The 18445-nt window shown below is 42.8% G+C and overlaps 1 protein-coding gene across 3 annotated transcripts in view; it reads left to right on the forward strand.

Moving 5' to 3' along the window:
- NDRG2 (NDRG family member 2) overlaps nucleotides 1-18445 on the forward strand; it is a 47624-nt gene that overhangs the window by 5287 nt on the left and 23892 nt on the right. The window contains exon 1 of one of the 3 annotated variants that reach the window (XM_073554763.1): nucleotides 4898-5153. The exons of the other annotated variants lie outside the window; for them this stretch is intronic. The gene's annotated coding sequence lies outside the window, so the exon portion shown is untranslated. Of the gene's footprint in view, nucleotides 1-4897; nucleotides 5154-18445 lie in introns of those variants that run through there. 3 annotated transcript variants of the gene reach the window in all.

An 18445-nucleotide genomic window follows, 5' to 3' on the forward strand; every position in this document is an offset into this window, starting at 1 on the left:
TATATGTATGTAAAATAAGGATAAAACTAACCTGTTAAGATTTTCTGATGGAGAATTAAAGGGAACCTGCAGGTCCCTCGAGCTTCTCAAGCTGCCCCTCCTAATGATTTAGAGTATTAAATCAGCAATACACTCATGCTCTTGATGTCCCATTTTGTTAGTCCTATCTCTGCAGTAAACACTTTTATTGCCCTCACTCTGTAACCAAATTATCTTTGACCTCTCACCTATTGTCTCCTTGCCCAACGTGTCGCGGATTGTAAGCCCTTGAGCACAGGGTCATCTCCCAATCTGTACTAGACAGTGTTATTTTATGTTTATTGTACGTTTATTGTACTTGTATTTTAGATAAGTGTGTATACCTTCTTCACATGTGTAGAATGGTGGAATTGATGGTACTTTAAAGTAAATAATGACTAGTCCGATGAGACGTTGCTTTCCTAGAAGAGTATTGTTTCATAGTCGTTACGCTCCGCTGTACGTTGCGCTGGATACACCTTGGTAGGCGCAGTGATGCCAGGTGACCTCTTCCTGGTTGCATCTTCTTCACTGCTGGCCTATAGAGGAAAGAGGCTGCATGCGATGCACATGATGCGGTCGCTGAAGTCATGCCAAGGGGTGGCATGAGTAGCGACCATGAAGGAAGTCCTCGCAGGCTTACATTCCACAAGGTATTGGGGAAGGAAGCACTGGGTCAGGGGGTCAAAGATAATCCATATACATGAGGGAAGGCAATACCAGTATTTCTTTCTGTGTATAGGAATAACAAGATGGTACATCAAGGGCATGAGTGTATTGCTGAATTATGGCTGTAAATCGTAGGGAAGTGGAAAGCTTTTTGGTCCTCAGAAGTTCCCTATAAACATACTGTATGAAAGAAATCATTCCAGAAAAGTACCACAGTTTTTACTTGTGTGCAGAACAGGTGATTAGTGTTTGATCCCTGGGGGGTGCCATTGGTGGGCCAGTCCCAAAGCACAAGATCAAAAGTCCTATATCCTCCATTTCAATGGAGCAGAAGTTGCACATGCGCAGTGTCCCTCCATTAAATTTCCAATAGATTTAGGGGACATCAGGTGGGTGAGTTCCAAACATGTCGTAATGCCAAATACTTTAGAAATGTTCACATTCCAGCAGTCATGGCATAGGAACCAGTTAAAACTAGGAATTATTTTGATGTTTTTTAATGCCCTAGGAATTGGTACTTTCATTAATGTCAAAATAGTCCAATGAGAGGGAGTTTTATTCTACAACTTCAACTTCAAAAAAAAGCTGAGATGCTGTGTAAAATGTAAAGAAAACAAGAATGCGTTGCTCTAGAATCATCTGATATCCATATTGCATGCACCATATAGAACAGAGATCAGAAGGTGAAAGACCTTTTCCATTTCATTTGAAAAAATGACCTCATTTAGAAATTGATGGCTGTAACACATCTCAAAACGTTGGGACAAGGCCATGTCTATATGTTTCCAAAAGTCTAAATATCTGGGAAGTGAGGAGACCAATTGCTGGAGTTTTGGGAGAGTAATGTGGTCCCATTCTTGTCTGATGTAGGATTCTAGCTACTTAACAGTCCTGTTTTTTTGCTGGATTTTTCGTTTCATAATTTGCCAAATGTTTTCTGTTGGTGAAAGGTCTGGACTTCGAGCGGTCAGTTCACCCTGAACTCTTGTCCTGTGAAGTCATGACGTTGTAATGGATGCAGTATATGTCTTGATGAAATATGGAAGCTGCCCATGCCATAGGCATTTACCCACCCCCATACCATCAGAGATGGAGTCTTTTGAACTGTGCGCTGATAACAAGCTGGACGGTCCCTCTCCTCTTAAGTCCGCAGGACTCGTATCTATGGTTTCCATAAAGGATTTACATTTTGATTCGTCTGAACAGTTTTCCATTTTGCCTCAGTCCATTATAAATGAGCTTCGGTCCAGAGAAGACAGCAGCGATTCGGGATTGTGTTGATATATCGATTCGTCCTTGCATGATAGATCTTTGATGAATGAAGGATCCAGCTCACAGGCAAACAGTGTTTTTTTATTCAAGTGAATATAGTACAGAGGATTAAGGATAAAATCTTCATGTCAGCGATGGCATCTATGCGTTTCAGGTGTCGCTGCACCTTATGACTTTTTTGGAATTGAGGTTGTAGTGAAATATTCTTCTGTACCTTGATGTCACTGGTAAATGATGTCTCTGAAGAGAATTCACATTGCTTTTTTAAAGAACATTTCTTAATGGTTTACTTGTACCTTTTTCTTGTTGACGACACACCATAAGTGCACATTTCTTGTCATTTCAGAATACCTGACTAAGTTTAGGTTCACATATATTCTGGCTTGGACTAGAACTGGTTGGAATAGTCACGTACTATGATCAGACCTGTTAAACTTCATTCAGGTAGCAAATTGCCATAATTGCAGCAGACTTTGCCCCATCTGTATGTAGATGTCAGATTTTTCCAGTTGTGTGAGAACCTCACTTCTTAGAACATTCTTCAGACCACTGTATGTTCTCGCCTCCCAGTGTACCCCAGAAATATTGTATTATGGCTACACGTTGTACAGCTCCAGATTTATGAGTTGGAAACGTACACTAATAAAGTTAGACTAATGTCACACAGGACTGACTGTAAAATTTTACTTAATGATTTGTAAGTGTTGAACATTTGCACATAATTCACATATCGGTGGCATGATGTGGTTGTCCACTTGCAAACAATTTCTGTAAGATTATAAAGAACTTACGGTAACTAGTACACTTTTTTTTGAAAGGGGCCCCGATCTTCAGCTTTTAGCCTTATGCTGGTTTACACCCGTAGATATTCGGTGAACTGGTGATCGTAGTGATGCTCTTTCTAAATTGTACATCAGTGTAAAAATGCCGATAAGTGCCCGATGAACAAGACGCCTGACGTTGGGTGGTTAGATCATTTATGCTGGCCAAAAAAAGGTCCGGCGCCTGCGCACTGCATTATTCTGCTCTGCCCTCGACAGGACAGTACACCTGCGCCGGAGCCACGACAGGCAGCAAAGAAGAAGGCGTCATTGTTAGAAAAAGGGAGGCGCCGGACCGCAACACCCATCAGACCAAGACCGGAACGCCCCCCCCTGGTAAGTATAACTCCTTTTTCTTATCTTTCAGGTTACATTGGCTTATCTACAGCATTACAGAATGCTGTAGATAAGCCCCTGATGTCGGTGCCGGCAGCTGATAGGCGAAAAATAGGGTGACAGATTCCCTTTAACTATTTTAAAGAACCAGTGCCGGGCATCGGGCCAAAAGTGGAGCTGCTGTACCTTGGACCAAGGCTGAATGATGAAGACCTTCTAGGATAGACGTATCTATATAGGGTATCTTTTAGCTGATTCATGCTGCCCAATCTACAAGCGTCAGGAATCCGTCTCACTGCATGATTGAGCCAAGTATAATTTACTCTGAAAAATTCCAGTGTTTCAAAGAAAATACAGTTAGAAAATCTGGCAGGGGATCATAGTTTGAGATAGATAAGGCACCGCCCCAGCCAGCTTTATGAGCGTCATGAATAAACTATGGGAGAGACCTGTCAATCACCAGCAGCGCACTAGGAGCAGCGCCGACTAGTCCCATCTCTGTCTATGGCACATGATCTAGCTATATTTTCTCTGAAACACTGTAACTATCTCCCGCCCATAGATCTTAACAGCTCCGTTACATATTTTGGAAACATGAATATCACTGGAAAAAGACATCAGATCACAGATATCAAGGCATCATTTTCTTCAGCTTCCTATGTCCTACATGCTCATATAGACGGCTTAGGAGGGCCAATCCTACTGACAGATTGCCTTTTAAGATAGATTCACACGTGACTGATTTGTTGCAGATATTTCTTTGATGGAAAATCAGTTCCCTCTCATCTCAGTAGGATTGGTTTGGCAGCAAGAACATGGGTTGCATTAAGTCCTCTTCATATTGTATTTTTGCTCTGCCTAAAAAGTGGCACAGATAAATAGCTGAATTATGTTGATGGTGTATTCCTTGCATGAGTTTCTGTCACTGTCGTCCGTTCTCTACACGTATTCTACAGCATGGGCATGAACGTGTACAGACGGGTATATGAGAAAGACGCAAACAATATGGTCCCATATACATGCAACAGCAAATCTGCTGATTGTAGCCATATCCTGAGTTACACCATGTGTATCGGCCAGGTGATTCAATGCCATTTTTTGCTACACCACTACCAGTATGTGTGTCTTACACCACGTTCACACTCTCAGTATTTGGTCAGTATTTCAGTATCTGTAAGCCAAAACCAGGAGTGGGTGATAATCCAGAAGTGGTGACGTGTTTCTATTCTACCTTTCCTCTGATTGTCCCACTCCTGTTGTGATTTACAAATACTGACCAAATCCTCAACGTGTGCACTTGGCTTTACCCTCATTTCCGTGTATCTAATGTATGAAGAATTGTTATGGGTAAACGCAAACCCTTTTCCAGATCATGTTGATTGCCATTGTCAGGAGAACTGTTATGTGTACATTCACCGTAACGACTACCCAGGAGCTCCGATCGGTGACATATGTCAATATCTGGAATATTTTCCGGCATTTTTCCCAGATGTGGATTTTTAGAAGCGTTAATCGATTGGCGTTGGTAATATAATTAGCGTTTCTGACCAGCTCGGTGAATCACGTCATATGAACAGATTGCCTTTAATTAACATTCAAGCTGCATAGTAAAAATGTAAGCTGCGAGCAGAATCCTGGCGATGGTGAGATCTGGGCGTATCGTGCCTGTGTATTGGATGAGATTGCCGCACGTGCCGATAGGTGTGCACTTACGCCTAGCGATATATACCAGTGTGTATACGCTCTACCAGCCTGTGCTTGTCTGTCTGCCACGGGTTTGATCTTGTGACCTTCAAGATTTGAAGGGCAGAAGCTGCGTAACTCCTGGGAGCTTTGCCATAACTCTGCTGCCTGGGACATACCATTATTTAAAGGGGAGCTCGTATGATAAGTCATATGTGACTAGAGCAGAGCACGGAGAGAGAGAACGATATCATTGCCCGGTTGTTTATGGATTTCATTATGCCAGAAGCTGTGGGGAAGGGCTGTGCAGAAGTGAGGAACGCAGGACTGATCGACAACTGGTTCTTCTTTAAGGTGTGTTACATCTACTGATTTACAGATAAGGAGCTCACATCACCCAGCTTCTACTAGCTTGTTCTTTTTGTATTTTTTTTTTCACAGCGCTAGAATTGTTTCCCTCTGCAAAATGTGTGTTGACAAAGGGAGTAGTCCATTCAGCACAATTTTCTATCTTTACACTTTTATTCTTGCATGGAGACTTAAGGGTTATTAACACTTCTCCTTATTACCTTACGCCTTAGACCCCAATCCAGAGCCTCTCACCTAGCCAAATCAGATCTCACCCTTTGCACTGACGAGGAGCAATCGCCCCGAAACACCGTATCTGCAAATTGAGATTCTGGTTTGTCTTTTTTCTAAGTCACTTTACAAGGTTTGTTGAAGGGTTTATATTGAATTTTAGGATTGCTGATTCCTACCAGTGGCACTAGAATTCAAGTCCTCTGAAGAGGCCATTTGCATATTCTTGCATAGAAAAACTGGTAAGACAAAGTCTCCCTCACCCCAACCCCTCCATCACACTCATTGCAACCAATCAGGTCGCCAAACTGGAAATTGACTGGTTGCACTGGCTTTTTAGTATCCAGTTCTGTGTTGATAACATCATGAACCAGCATTGAAAACAAAAGTTGGTGCTCAATACACAACCATGTACGTCAGTGTATCCACCCATGTGTCTATAGACATTTGACATATTTCTGATCGGTTTACATTTGCAATCTGCAGTCATTCCTGTACTGAGAAGCGCAGTCAACTACTTTTCCCCATACAATTGTATACAACAGATAGTCAAAACCTGCACCGTCAGCATTGGGATTTTTCCTTTTTTAAATAGGATTCAGTGGCATAGTTGCATATTGTAAATGGTCCTCACAAACATAATGGTCTCTCAGTGTGGGAAACTAGCCTCAGATACATGAATATACAGTGCAGACAAGGGCTTACCAATGTGGACTTGTGCATGAAGACGGCTTACAGCCCATAGAAGCCAATGATGACGCCTGAGGCCCTGTGGATTTCATAATTTAGCATCGTGATTTCCTTCATAATGTGACTTTACTTTGCATGAAACATTTGGTTAATAAAAAAACAATGTAATTGCATTGACCGACAAATGTGACTGAGATCATTTATTCGGCTGGGAAATATACATACCGTAATTGATGGCATAAAGATTTGATTAAAAGTCTTCCTGCAGCCAATGTGAAAAACAAGGAGGAGAGTTGTTTTTAAAGTGCAGCTCTAAAATTCTATCTGTTGTTTGTCTCTTGCTTTTTAGCAACAAACGGAAACATTTTTTAATGATTATAATGATCTGTTGCTAAGTAGGAACTGAGGAGCAAACCACAAAATTTAAATGGCAGGCAGAAATTAAAAAAAATGAAGCTACACTTTAAAGAGTACTGTCTGCTCTCCTCTCCTGTCTGCTCTCCTCTCCTGTGTGTTTTCCTCTCCTGTCTGCTCTCCCTTTCTGTCTGCTCTCCTTCTGTCTTCTCTCTGCTCTCCTCTCCTGTCTGCTTTCCTCTCTGCTCTCCTCTCCTGTCTGCTTTCCTCTCTGCTCTCCTCTCCCGTGTGCTCTCCTCTCCTTTCTCTCCTCTCTGCTCTCCTCTCCTGTCTGCTCTCCTCTCCCGTGTGCTCTCCTCTCCTGTCTGCTCTCCTCTCCTGTGTGTTTTCCTCTCCTGTCTGCTCTCCCTTTCTGTCTGCTCTCCTTCTGTCTTCTCTCTGCTCTCCTCTCCTGTCTGCTTTCCTCTCTGCTCTCCTCTCCTGTCTGCTCTCCTCTCCTGTCTGCTTTCCTCTCTGCTCTCCTCTCATGTCTGCTCTCCTCTCCTGTCTTCTCTCTGCTCTCCTCTCCTGTCTGCTTTCCTCTCTGCTCTCCTCTCCTGTCTGCTCTCCTTTTCTGTCTGCTCTCCTCTCCTGTCTTCTCTCTGCTCTCCTCTCCTCTCTGCTCTCCTGTCTGCTTTCCTCTCTGCTCTCCTCTCCTGTCTGCTCTCCTCTCTGCTCTCCTCTCCTGTCTGCTTTCCTCTCTGCTCTCCTCTCTGCTCTCCTCTCCTCTCCTGTCTGCTTTCCTCTCTGCTCTCCTCTCCTCTCCAGTCTGCTTTCCTCTCTGCTCTCCTCTCCAGTCTGCTTTCCTCTCTGCTCTCCTCTCCTGTCTGCTTTCCTCTCTGCTCTCCTCTCCTGTCTGCTTTCCTCTCTGCTCTCCCTTCCTGTCTCCTCTCCTGTCTCCTCTCCCTTCCTGTCTCCTCTCCTGTCTGCTCTCCTCTCCTGTCTGCTTTCCTCTCTGCTCTCCCTTCCTGTCTCCTCTCCTGTCTGCTCTCCCTTCCTGTCTCCTCTCCTGTCTGCTTTAGTATTTGTATTCCTTATAACAATCCTGTATCATCTTATAGCTCTGCATTGTGCGATTCCTCTGTTATTCCTTCTAGAAGTGCAGAGAGAAATTGACAGCTGGGTGTCACTAGTTGGTGGTGTGTCTGTGCACACTCTGACACTGTCCAATCAGTTCTCACAGTACCAGATCCTGGGAAGTTTCCAGTTTTGGTTGACTGGGGTGGAGCCTAGTGGCCCTGGTGGGTAGAGATTAGCAGGACTAGTGGGCAGGTCTTGAGTTTCAGGCAAAGCTTTCCATCTCTGAAATTGAGCCTATTGAAGATCAGCCCTGGAAGTGGTAAGTGGTTTGTTCAGTGATAGTTAAGCTTGTGCTGTGTGTGTCCCTGTGTTTGTGCTTTTCTGGTGTATATGTTAAATGTGTCATGTGTGAGCTGTGTAATGTTTTATGTGTACTTGTGTTATGTACCTGTGTGATGCGGGCACTATGCTTGTGTAATGCGTGTTATGTACTTGTGTGATGCGGGCACTATGCTGGTGTAATGCGTGTTATGTACTTGTGTGATGCGGGCACTATGCTGGTGTAATGCGTGTTATGTACTTGTGTGATGCGGGCACTATGCTTGTGTAATGCTGTTATGTACTTGTGTGATGCGGGCACTATGCTGGTGTAATGTGTGTTATGTACTTGTGTGATGCGGGCACTATGCTGGTGTAATGCGTGTTATGTACTTGTGTGATGCGGGCACTATGCTGGTGTAATGCGTGTTATGTACTTGTGTGATGCGGGCACTATGCTTGTGTAATGCTGTTATGTACTTGTGTGATGCGGGCACTATGCTGGTGTAACGGGTGTTATGTAGTTGTGTGATGCGGGCACTATGCTGGTCTAATGCGTGTTATGTACTTGTGTGATGCGGGCACTATCCTGGTGTAATGTGTGTTATGTACTTGTGTGATGCGGGCACTATGCTGGTGTAATGCGTGTTATGTACTTGTGTGATGCGGGCACTATCCTGGTGTAATGTGTGTTATGTACTTGTGTGATGCGGGCACTATGCTGGTGTAATGCGTGTTATGTACTTGTGTGATGCGGGCACCATGCTGGTGTAATGCGTGTTATGTACTTGTGTGATGCGGGCACTATGCTTGTGTAATGCGTGTTATGTACTTGTGTGATGCGGGCACTATGCTGGTGTAATGCGTGTTATGTACTTGTGTGATGCGGGCACTATGCTTGTGTAATGCGTGTTATGTACTTGTGTGATGCGGGCACTATGCTGGTGTAATGCGTGTTATGTTCTTGTGTGATGCGGGCACTATTCTGGTGTAATGCGTGTTATGTACTTGTGTGATGCGGGCACTATGCTGGTGTAATGCGTGTTATGTACTTGTGTGATGCGGGCACTATGCTGGTGTAATGCGTGTTATGTACTTGTGTGATGCGGGCACTATGCTTGTGTAATGTGTCTGACAGGTGCACTGAATCTAATATGTGCTCTTTGATTTCCTGCTGTGTATTCAACATTTTTGTTGAATGACATGTTACTTAAAGGGGTTTTCCATTTTATTTTTTACTTTTCTATGCCCATAGGATGGCAATAAGGAGAAATAATAACATCAGGATTTCACATCCTCTCCAGCTCTGACTTTCCGCTACTGTAACGGGCATTGTTGAGAGGCTGAAGAGGTGACGTCACAGCTAATCACTGGATTCAGCGGCTTGTGCCATGTATCATGGTATAGATTCAAAATGACACGTCACTCCTTGATTAGGTGGTGCCTGGAAGAAGGGTTACCACTCCCTTTCAATATATATAAAAAATATAAATAATATATGTAATGAATCCACTGGCGGTTTTCTACCCCATTTCCCTAGCGCTATTTTGGGATCCTTTTGTGACTTTATTGAGATTCCCCCACAATTATTTTGTGAATAAATTTCTACTTGTATAAGGTCATTGAAGACCGAAACGTTATATTTTGGATTATGAAATTGAAATAAAATCCTTTCTGACCAGCAATAAATGGAGTGCCGGAATAATAATAATTTTTTTTTATATGTGCCATGTATCATGGCATGACCACTGAGGCATTGATTGGCTGCAGCGCTAAGTTGCTCTGTAGTCATGACGTCACCACTGCAGTCTGTCAACAAAGACCCGAGCAGCGGAGAGAACCCGCTAGACCCAAGGAGCATGAGTAATTGTGATTTTATTATCTTTCCCTAGCACAAGCCTAAGGGTATAATAATTAAAATAAAAATCCCCTTTTAAGAGAGGGAAGCCCATTCCAAATTCTTGCACAGGGGTCTCTTGCTTTCGGTGTTCAACCCTACGTGTTACATATACCACTCTTGCCTTTGATATAAACATGTTCGTGTGGCTCAAAAGTGTTCTGTTCTGGGGATCGGGGCTATGTATCAGATCTCAGATAATGTATCCTGTACCATATGCTTTTTTTTTTTTTTTGTCACTTTTACCCATCTGTCCACCGTGTCGATCTTGATGGGTTAGAGATTTTTCGATTTTGGCTACAATTAATCTGGTGAATTCAGGCCGGTGATCCTCTTTAATATTCTGTGCCGCTTCTCCCATAGCTCTGTTTGGCCATGGTGTTAAATGCCAGGCTGGCAGGAAGCAAACAGTTGTCAGAAGCCGTGTTTTGTAGTCCTTGGTAGAACGGGGCTGTGGGTGGGCAGAGAGAAAAGGGTGGTTGCTAGGGGAGCAAAGGCTGGGATTTGTCCCTTTTCATTAGTACGGTTGATATTTTTTGCTTTCTTGAATTTGATATTTTGAAAGTATTTCAGCAGCTCGGTCATGTATAGGAACCAATCAACAAGGCGAAGGATCTGAGTTTAATTCCCTTACCTTCAGGAAACCTTGTCCTTGTAGCTGCTTTATATTTGTGACTAGGAAGCTGGCACAGGCTTCTTCCATAAACTGGATGAGATTCCCCCATTCAGGTCTATGGGTGCGTCAAAAGTCAAACGGAGCCACAGTATAGCATCCAATTTTTACAGATACATTGCAATTCCGTAGGAAGCTGTAAATCATTAATAGCTGCTGAGTACAAAAAAAAAGTATTGTATATGGATGACAAGTGAGAATAAAATTGTCCCAAGCTTTCTGGATGAAACTCAAAAATTTTCATACACTTGTGTGAACTTAGCCTTACTGGAAGAGCAGGTGCGAGAAGAAAATTGAGGTTTGTTCTCAGTGCAGCCGCTTACCGCTTTTTGCCCCGCCATGATGACTAGAAGATTGTGAGTTAAATCTTGAAGTGTTATTTTTTTTAACCCGTTTCTGACAGTGGACGTACTATGTGTCATTTCATGTCGGGTTGGGGAAGGATTTGATTGAAGCCGGCAATTGAATTAGCGGCTGTTCTGCTATGAAGAACTCTGTGAAATATAAATATATATATGTTTGTCTCAATGACTTGTGTGTGTGTGTGTATATATATATATATCTATATATATGCATTCTATGTGTCTATATCTATTATTTCGTTTCTGTTAGAAACCCTGTCATAGGGCTCCATTATATGTCCATTTTGCAAGGCGGCGAGAAAATCTCACCATACGGATGCCATACGGATTACATACGGATGCTGACATGCGCAAGATACGCGACCACACCTTGCTTACGGATGACATACGGAGCACTATTTAGGGGCCATTCATCCGTATTACGCATGTAAACTACGGACTGTATTTTGCATCGGTTAGTGTGACCCCGGCCTAAAAGTTAGAATGAAATAAAAATTTAAAAAAATTATTGTAAAAATATTAAAAAAATTTTAAAAAATCAATATTTATTCTATCAATAAATATTTGAGTTAAAAAACCCCTAAACAATAAAAGTACACATTTATTATAGCCGCGTCCGTAACGACCCGACCTATAAAACTGTCCCATTAGTTAACCCCTTTAGTGAACACCTTAAAAAAAATAAAAAAAACAATGCTTTATCATCATAGCGCCGAACAAAAAGACGGATACAAATAAACGTGGTACCGCTGAAAAGTCATCTTGTCCCGCAAAAAACGAGCTGCGATACAGCGTCATCAGCGAAAAAATAATAAAGTTATAGCTCTCAGAATAAAGCGATGCAAAAATAATTATTTTTTTATATAAAATAGTTTTTATTGTGTAAAAGCACCAAAACATAAAAAAATTATATAAATGAGTTATCGCTGTAATCGTACTGACCCGAAGAATAAAACCGCTTTATCAATTTTATCGCACGCGGAACGGTGTAAACGCACCCCCCCAAAAGAAATTCATGAATTGCCGGTTTTTGTTGATTCTGCCTCACAAAAATTGGAATAAAAAGCGATCAAAAAATGTCATGTGCCCAAAAATGGTATCCATAAAAACGTCAACTCGTCCCGCAAATAACAAGACCTCACATGACTCTGTAGGCCAAAATATGGAAAAATTATAGCTCTCAAAATGTGGAAAAACCAGTGGTTTACCCTCACATATCAGGTATCAGCGTACTCAGGACAAATTGCACAACAACTTATGGGGTCCAATTTCTCCTCTTGTCCTTGGAAAAATAAAAAAAATTGGATCTGAAGTAAATTTTTTGTGAAAAAAAGTTAAATGTTCATTTTTTTTTCTTTTTAAACATTCCAAAAATTCCTGTGAAGCACCTGAAGGGTTAATAAACTTCTTGAATGTGGTTTTGAGCACTTCAAATGTGATGTGGTCCCTAAAAAAAAAAATGGTGTAAAAATGAGAAATCGCTGGTCAACGTTTAAGGCTGTGTTCACACACAGCATTTTTTCCCCACGGATTTGCCAAAAAATCCGCGGGAAAAACGTGAAAAATAAGCTTACCATTCATTTCTATACATTTTCCACTTTTTGTGCACATTGATGCGTTTTTTACCGCGAAAAAAAACACATCACGGTAAAAAACGCAGCATGCTCATTAATTTCGCGGCGTTTTCCACGTTTCTGATTATTTCCATGCGTTTAGAAAACGCGGTAAAAACGGGCGGAAAACGCGCAGAAAAAAACGCGCAGTTTCTGGGAAGGGAGTCAGGTTTTCCAGCAGAAATTTTCTGCTACGTGTACACTTAGCCTAACCCTTATAACTTCCTAACAAAAAAAAAAAAAAACATGGTTCCAAAATTGTGCTGATGTAAAGTAAACATGTGGGAAATGTTACTTATTAAGTATTTTGTGTGCCGTATCTCTGTGATTTAAAGGGAATCGGTCACCCCTTTTTTCGAATATCAGCTGCCGGAACTGCCATCAATGGCTTATCTACAGCATTCTGTAATGCTGTAGATAAGCCCCCGATGTAACCTGAAAGATAAGAAACAAGAGTTAGATTATACTCGCCGGGAGGCGGTCCGGTCTTGGTCCGATGGGTGTTGCGGTCCGGCGCCTCCCTTCTTACGGTGACGTCCTCTTCTTTCCTTCCTATCGGGGCACCAGCGCCTGCGCACTGCAGGACTCTGCTCTGCCCTCAACAGGGCAGAGCAGTGCGCCTGCGCAGGAACCACGACAGGAAGGAAAGAAGAGGACGGTATCATATCAAGATGGGAGGCGCCGGACCGCAACACCCATCAGACCGGACGCCGGGGTGAGTATAATCTAACTCTTTTTTCTTATCTTTCAGGTTACATCAGGGGCTTATCTACAGCATTACAGAATGCTGTATATCCCCCGCCTGATGGCGGTGCCGGCAGCTCATATTCGAAAAAAGGGGTGACCGATTCACTTTAAGGGCATGAAAATTCAAAGTTGGAAAATTGCGAAATTTTCAAAATTTTCACCAAATTTCCATTTTTTTTCACAAATAAACGCAAGCCATAGCAAAGAAATTTTTCCCGTGTCATGAAGTACAATATGTCACGAGAAAACAATGTCAGAATCACCAGAATCCATGGAAGCGTTCCAGAGTTATTACCTCATAAAGAAACAGTGATCAGGATTGTAAAAATTGGCCCAGTCATTAACGTGCAAACCACCCTTGGGAGTAAAGGGGTTAATCCATAGGACACCCTAAGAAAGGTTTTGCAGCATTTTTTGACAAATAAAATTAGCTTTATTAAACTGCAGACAATTCACACATGTAATCTGCTTAAAAAAAAAAATAGGGGGAAAAAAAAGGCAATAAAACCTGTGTGTTAACATATCCTAAAAATGTTACTTCAAATCTGAATCAAATAATCAGGAAAACGCAATTAGAGATTATTGTTCTTGTGTAGTTTGGTGTGGACACCTGCAAAAAACATACAGATAAAAAGCGGCATTTACGCTATGTATGAACTCTACTGACGTCGCCGCTGACTTCACTCCCTGGCACATTGATTGCCAGCCTACTGGGCACACACACGCTACTGAGCAGGCTATCTGTTAATTACTGAACAGTGACTGTAACTGCTCCCTGCACTGCCCACATGACTGGAAGCAAGCGGCTGCAGGGAGAATAGAAGCTAATTTTCTCCCTGTAGCCGTTGCTCCAGTAAGGCAGCCATACATGATCTAAAAACTATATATATGCATAATACCACTATATCTGCAGATTAATAGTCTTTCTGGGGGTGACATGTTCCCTTTAACCTCTACCTCAAGATCCACAAACTACATTTTATTTCTCTAGTGTAAAATGCATTTTAAAGAGCCTTGTCGTCAGCGTTTACCCTTCTAAGCCTTGCCCGCCATGCATTTTGGCTTGATGTACTCTTCCAAGCATATATGTAGGTCTTTACCTAGAACTTTAGAAAAAGAAGTTTACAAAACTCCTGCACAGTTTGGCATGTCCAGATTGTCCAGGTAATCACCTTAGCTTCTTGATATAGATCTCGTCCGTCTTATCCTCCTTTGATTGATGTGGACTTCCGCTACATCTTCCACGCACCACTCCAGATCTCTACGGCACAGCCAAGGACCGATGCTTGTGCAGCTGTTTAGCCTGTGTAGGGCAGAGAATTTAAAGTGTTTTTTCGGGAATGTAATGTTGACCGTCGCCAATATCAGATCGGTGGGGGGTGAGGTGTCGGACTCCCACCAATGAGCTGTTATTAGCTCAGACGGCCGCCGGATGTACATAAAACGTTGCTGAACATTATAGGCAGCATGTCCTCCACATCAAAGGCACGCAGCGGTAGAAGGTTAAAAAGGTATTTTCAAGCCACAAAGTGTGATGGGAAAGGGTGAGAAGGGTGAAATCTGGTGTCAGGTTCTCTCGTAAGTGTAAAAACAATAACCTGCAGGAAAATAGAAAGTAATGTAAGTCCACAAATAAGCACCATGCCTCCAGCGGTGTAAATAGTGCAACCGTTCCGAGGATTCTCTACTTGAAACATATTTTCAATTAGTTTTCTAGAACACCATGGAGTGATTTTCCTCACAATACTGTATGAAGACGCTATGAATTTGCTAGAAACACCAATGTCTTCATGGATTGTTTCCACTCCTGGGCCGCCATAGGTCACACTCATTAGATGAAGCTCCTTGGTGGGTTAGGATGGGGCCAGCCGACTCTTACCAGATAGCCTTCCTAAGGGAGATAAGCCATTGGCAAAGTTCTCTGGCCGTCCCTACTGAAATAAGCCTGTATGTGTATGGGGGGGATTGGAAAGTGTCTGTCAAACAAACATTTGGTTGACTGTGATTTTAAAAGGCCTCTGTCAGCACAGAATGACTGTTCCATCCAAGTACAGGCGCTCATGCAGCGTTGGGGTGGCCAAACATTTATATACACCTTCCCACCTGCTTGGTCTCCGACCTTCTCTGACTCTATGAAGCCAAAGCTCTCAAAGAAGGAGGGGTGAAGATAGAGGGAAAACAATTAGGTGGGAAAGGGCACTTAACCCCTTCACCACCTTGGGCTTTTCCATTTTTGCGTTTTAACTTTTTGCTTGCCTTTTTCCCACACCCATAACTTTTTATTTTTATTTTTCCTTCAGTATGACTATGTGAGAGTTTGTTTTTTTGCGGGGCGAGTTGTACTTTTGAAAGACACCATTGGTTTTACCATATAGTATACTGGAAAATGGGAGAAAAATTCCAAGTGCAGTGAAATTGGGAAAAAAAATTGCAATTCCACAATAGTTGTTTTTTTTTTTATCTATGCTCACTAAATGCTAAAACTGACCTGCAAATTCAAAGTTTGTAAAAAAAAAAAAAAAAAATTGACATTGTACGAGAGCCTCTCTATTTTTGGGGATCTGGGGCTGGGTGAGGGCCTAGCTGACGTTTTTAGCTATACAATTTTGGGGTAGATACCATCTTTTGATTTCCTTTTATTGCAATATTGCTGCAAGCAAAAAAAAGTAATTCTGACGTTTTATTTTTTTGTCTCGTTACACCTGTCACGGGGTCCTTCTCTGGTATCACACAATCAACAGAGCAAGCGAAGAGTGAACAATTCCAAGACCTTTATTCAGGCAAAAATACGAAAAGGTCCATATTCAGTCCACCACACAAAGGATAAGATAGTCCAGAATAAGAATGCAGTCCAGTATCAGGATAAAATGTCCAGGGAAATGAGATTCCAAAACACTCTAGCACCAGAGGATAAAAATGGGTCCTTCTGTCTGAAATGCAGCCTTTTCACCATCTTGTCTCTACCGGAACTGACTTGTCCAGCTGCCGTTCTTCCCCCCACCCCCTTCCTTGTCCAGAGGTAGTCAAACAAGTTGCCTCCCAGAGGAAAACAAAGGGCCTTAGGGATTAATGCACTACAGGGGGTCATAAAGAGACAGATACAGTGAGGCTGTAGACTTACAATGTAATAAGAAAAACACTATGAAAATAGCTGGAATTGTTAAAAATAGGAATATACAAAAAATGACATCCACATAACATATCACACCATCACAACACCATTTACCAATCGGATTCATTCTCTTTATATTTCGATAGATCATTCTCTTTATATTTCGATAGATCAGGCGTATCTGAATGCTGTGATACCAAATGTATATTTTTTATTTTTTTTTATTTTTTTTTTTTTTACTTAGAATGGGCAAAAGGGGGTGAATTTAACTAATACGGTATTTTTAAATTTGTTTAATATTTTTAAATAAATTTTTTTTCTGTGCTTTTTACTTCTTTCATTAGTTTCCTTAGGAGACTTGAAGCTGTGATCATCCGATCGCTTGTGTAGCAGAAATAATCATCTGTTATGAATGCCGGCCACAGGCCGACTCTCATAGCAGATCTGCATCTCCTGTAAACCCCCGATTGTCATACCAACCCATCGGCGTCCCGTGATCATGTGACAGGGGCGTTGATGGGCGGGGCTTGTGACTTGTTTCCAGCGCACTCATGTTAAATGCCGCTTTCATAGATTAACAGTGACATTCAACATGTTAACAGCCTCGGGTGGATCCTGATTGTACTCGCTGCTGTTGGGGACACATGACAGCTGATCAGATCAGTTAATGTGCCTGAAAAGATGCGGGCTCAGCACATCAAAGAGGGGGAGGCCATACCAAGGGTGCACAGAATGTGTGTACCTGGTTTGAACAGTCATTCTGTGCTGACAGTTCCCTTTTAATGACTGTTCAAACCAAGTACAGGTGTCCGATGCCTCATGGCGTGGCCAACCATTTAAATACACCTTTTCACTTGCATCCTTATCTGTCTCTATGAAGCTAGAGCTGTCAATCAAAGAAGAGTGGGTGGAGATTGAGGGGAATCAAGCAGGTGTTAAAGTGTATTTAAATGATTGCGCTATGAAACACCCAGCGCCTGGACTTAGTTTGAACAGTCATTTGGTGCTGACAGAGGGGTAATCCAGCACCTAAGTATTGTTCATGCACATTATAGTAGGACAGGTGTGACACGATGCCCCATCAGCAGTGCCTCAGACCTCCTAATTTGGAAATGAGAGTGTCACGTGCCCCGTCCCGAGTGACACGGCCAGTAGGCCGGTATCTAATACAACAGGACGCGGCACGTGTAATTGTCCTATGTGACGCGGCCCGCTGGCCGGTAACTAATACAATAAGACAAGGGAATAGGGAAAACCTGGGTAACAATAACAATGGTGGCCCTGCGATAGGGAACGGGGAAGTGGAGACCTCCTGCACTAACGTTCCCTAGGCCGGTTCCGCACCGGACGCCGATCAGGAACCTAAAAACCCTGACTCGCCCTGCACCTAAACCCTCACTAGGGAATTGGTCGGTGCGGAAACTAATCCCACCACTGCACTAAACACACATAAGGAAAAGTGACAAAACAGGGAAACACCACTTAGCTTTGCTCTGTTGCTTACGCTCCCAGCAACAGAGCCCACCACCTGTGTGCATCTTTTCCTCCACCGTGTCCATCATCTGGGTGCAGTGTCCAGCAATGGAGTCCAGCACCTGAGTGCAGCTTCAGCAAAAGAGTCCAGCAACTGAGTGCAGCTCTACACCATAGCTGCCACTCCACCAAGTTTTCCACGAACTCCTCGCTGACACCATAGCTGCCACTCCAGGACTCTGACTGAGTTGTCCTGGACTCTTCTCAGCACCATAGTGCAGTCTTGGAGCAAACAGAGTCCACACCTGCGTGCAGCTGTCCAGAAACAGAGTCCAGCAAATGAGTCCAGCTTTTCTGGTAAAGAGTCCAACATTTAGAGTCCAGCTTTCAGCAACCGAGTCCAGCATCCTGAGTACAGCTCTACACCATAGCTGCCACTCCACCAAGCAATGCCAGCCCTCCTTGCAGACACCATAGCTGCTACTCCAGCACTCTGACTGGGCTGCCCGTGACTCTCCTTCAGCTCCTTTCTTTACCCAGGCTTGCTTGCAAATGAGGAACTATCACCAACAGTGATTGACACACGTGATACATTTTTATAGAGCAATCACACCTGTTACATAATCACGTGCACAAACTAAGGTAACCAGAGTACAATGACCCTAATGGCCACCGGGGGCAAAACCACCTTTGGCACACAGCCAAAGGGAAAAAAAAGGTTACTTTGTGCATTTAATCTGTCAGATCCAACCTGGATCATGACAGAGAG

Source organism: Dendrobates tinctorius, unplaced genomic scaffold (genome assembly GCF_039654945.1).
Source record: "Dendrobates tinctorius isolate UK_male_01 unplaced genomic scaffold, ASM3965494v1 ptg000213l, whole genome shotgun sequence".
Lineage (NCBI taxonomy): Eukaryota > Metazoa > Chordata > Amphibia > Anura > Dendrobatidae > Dendrobates > Dendrobates tinctorius.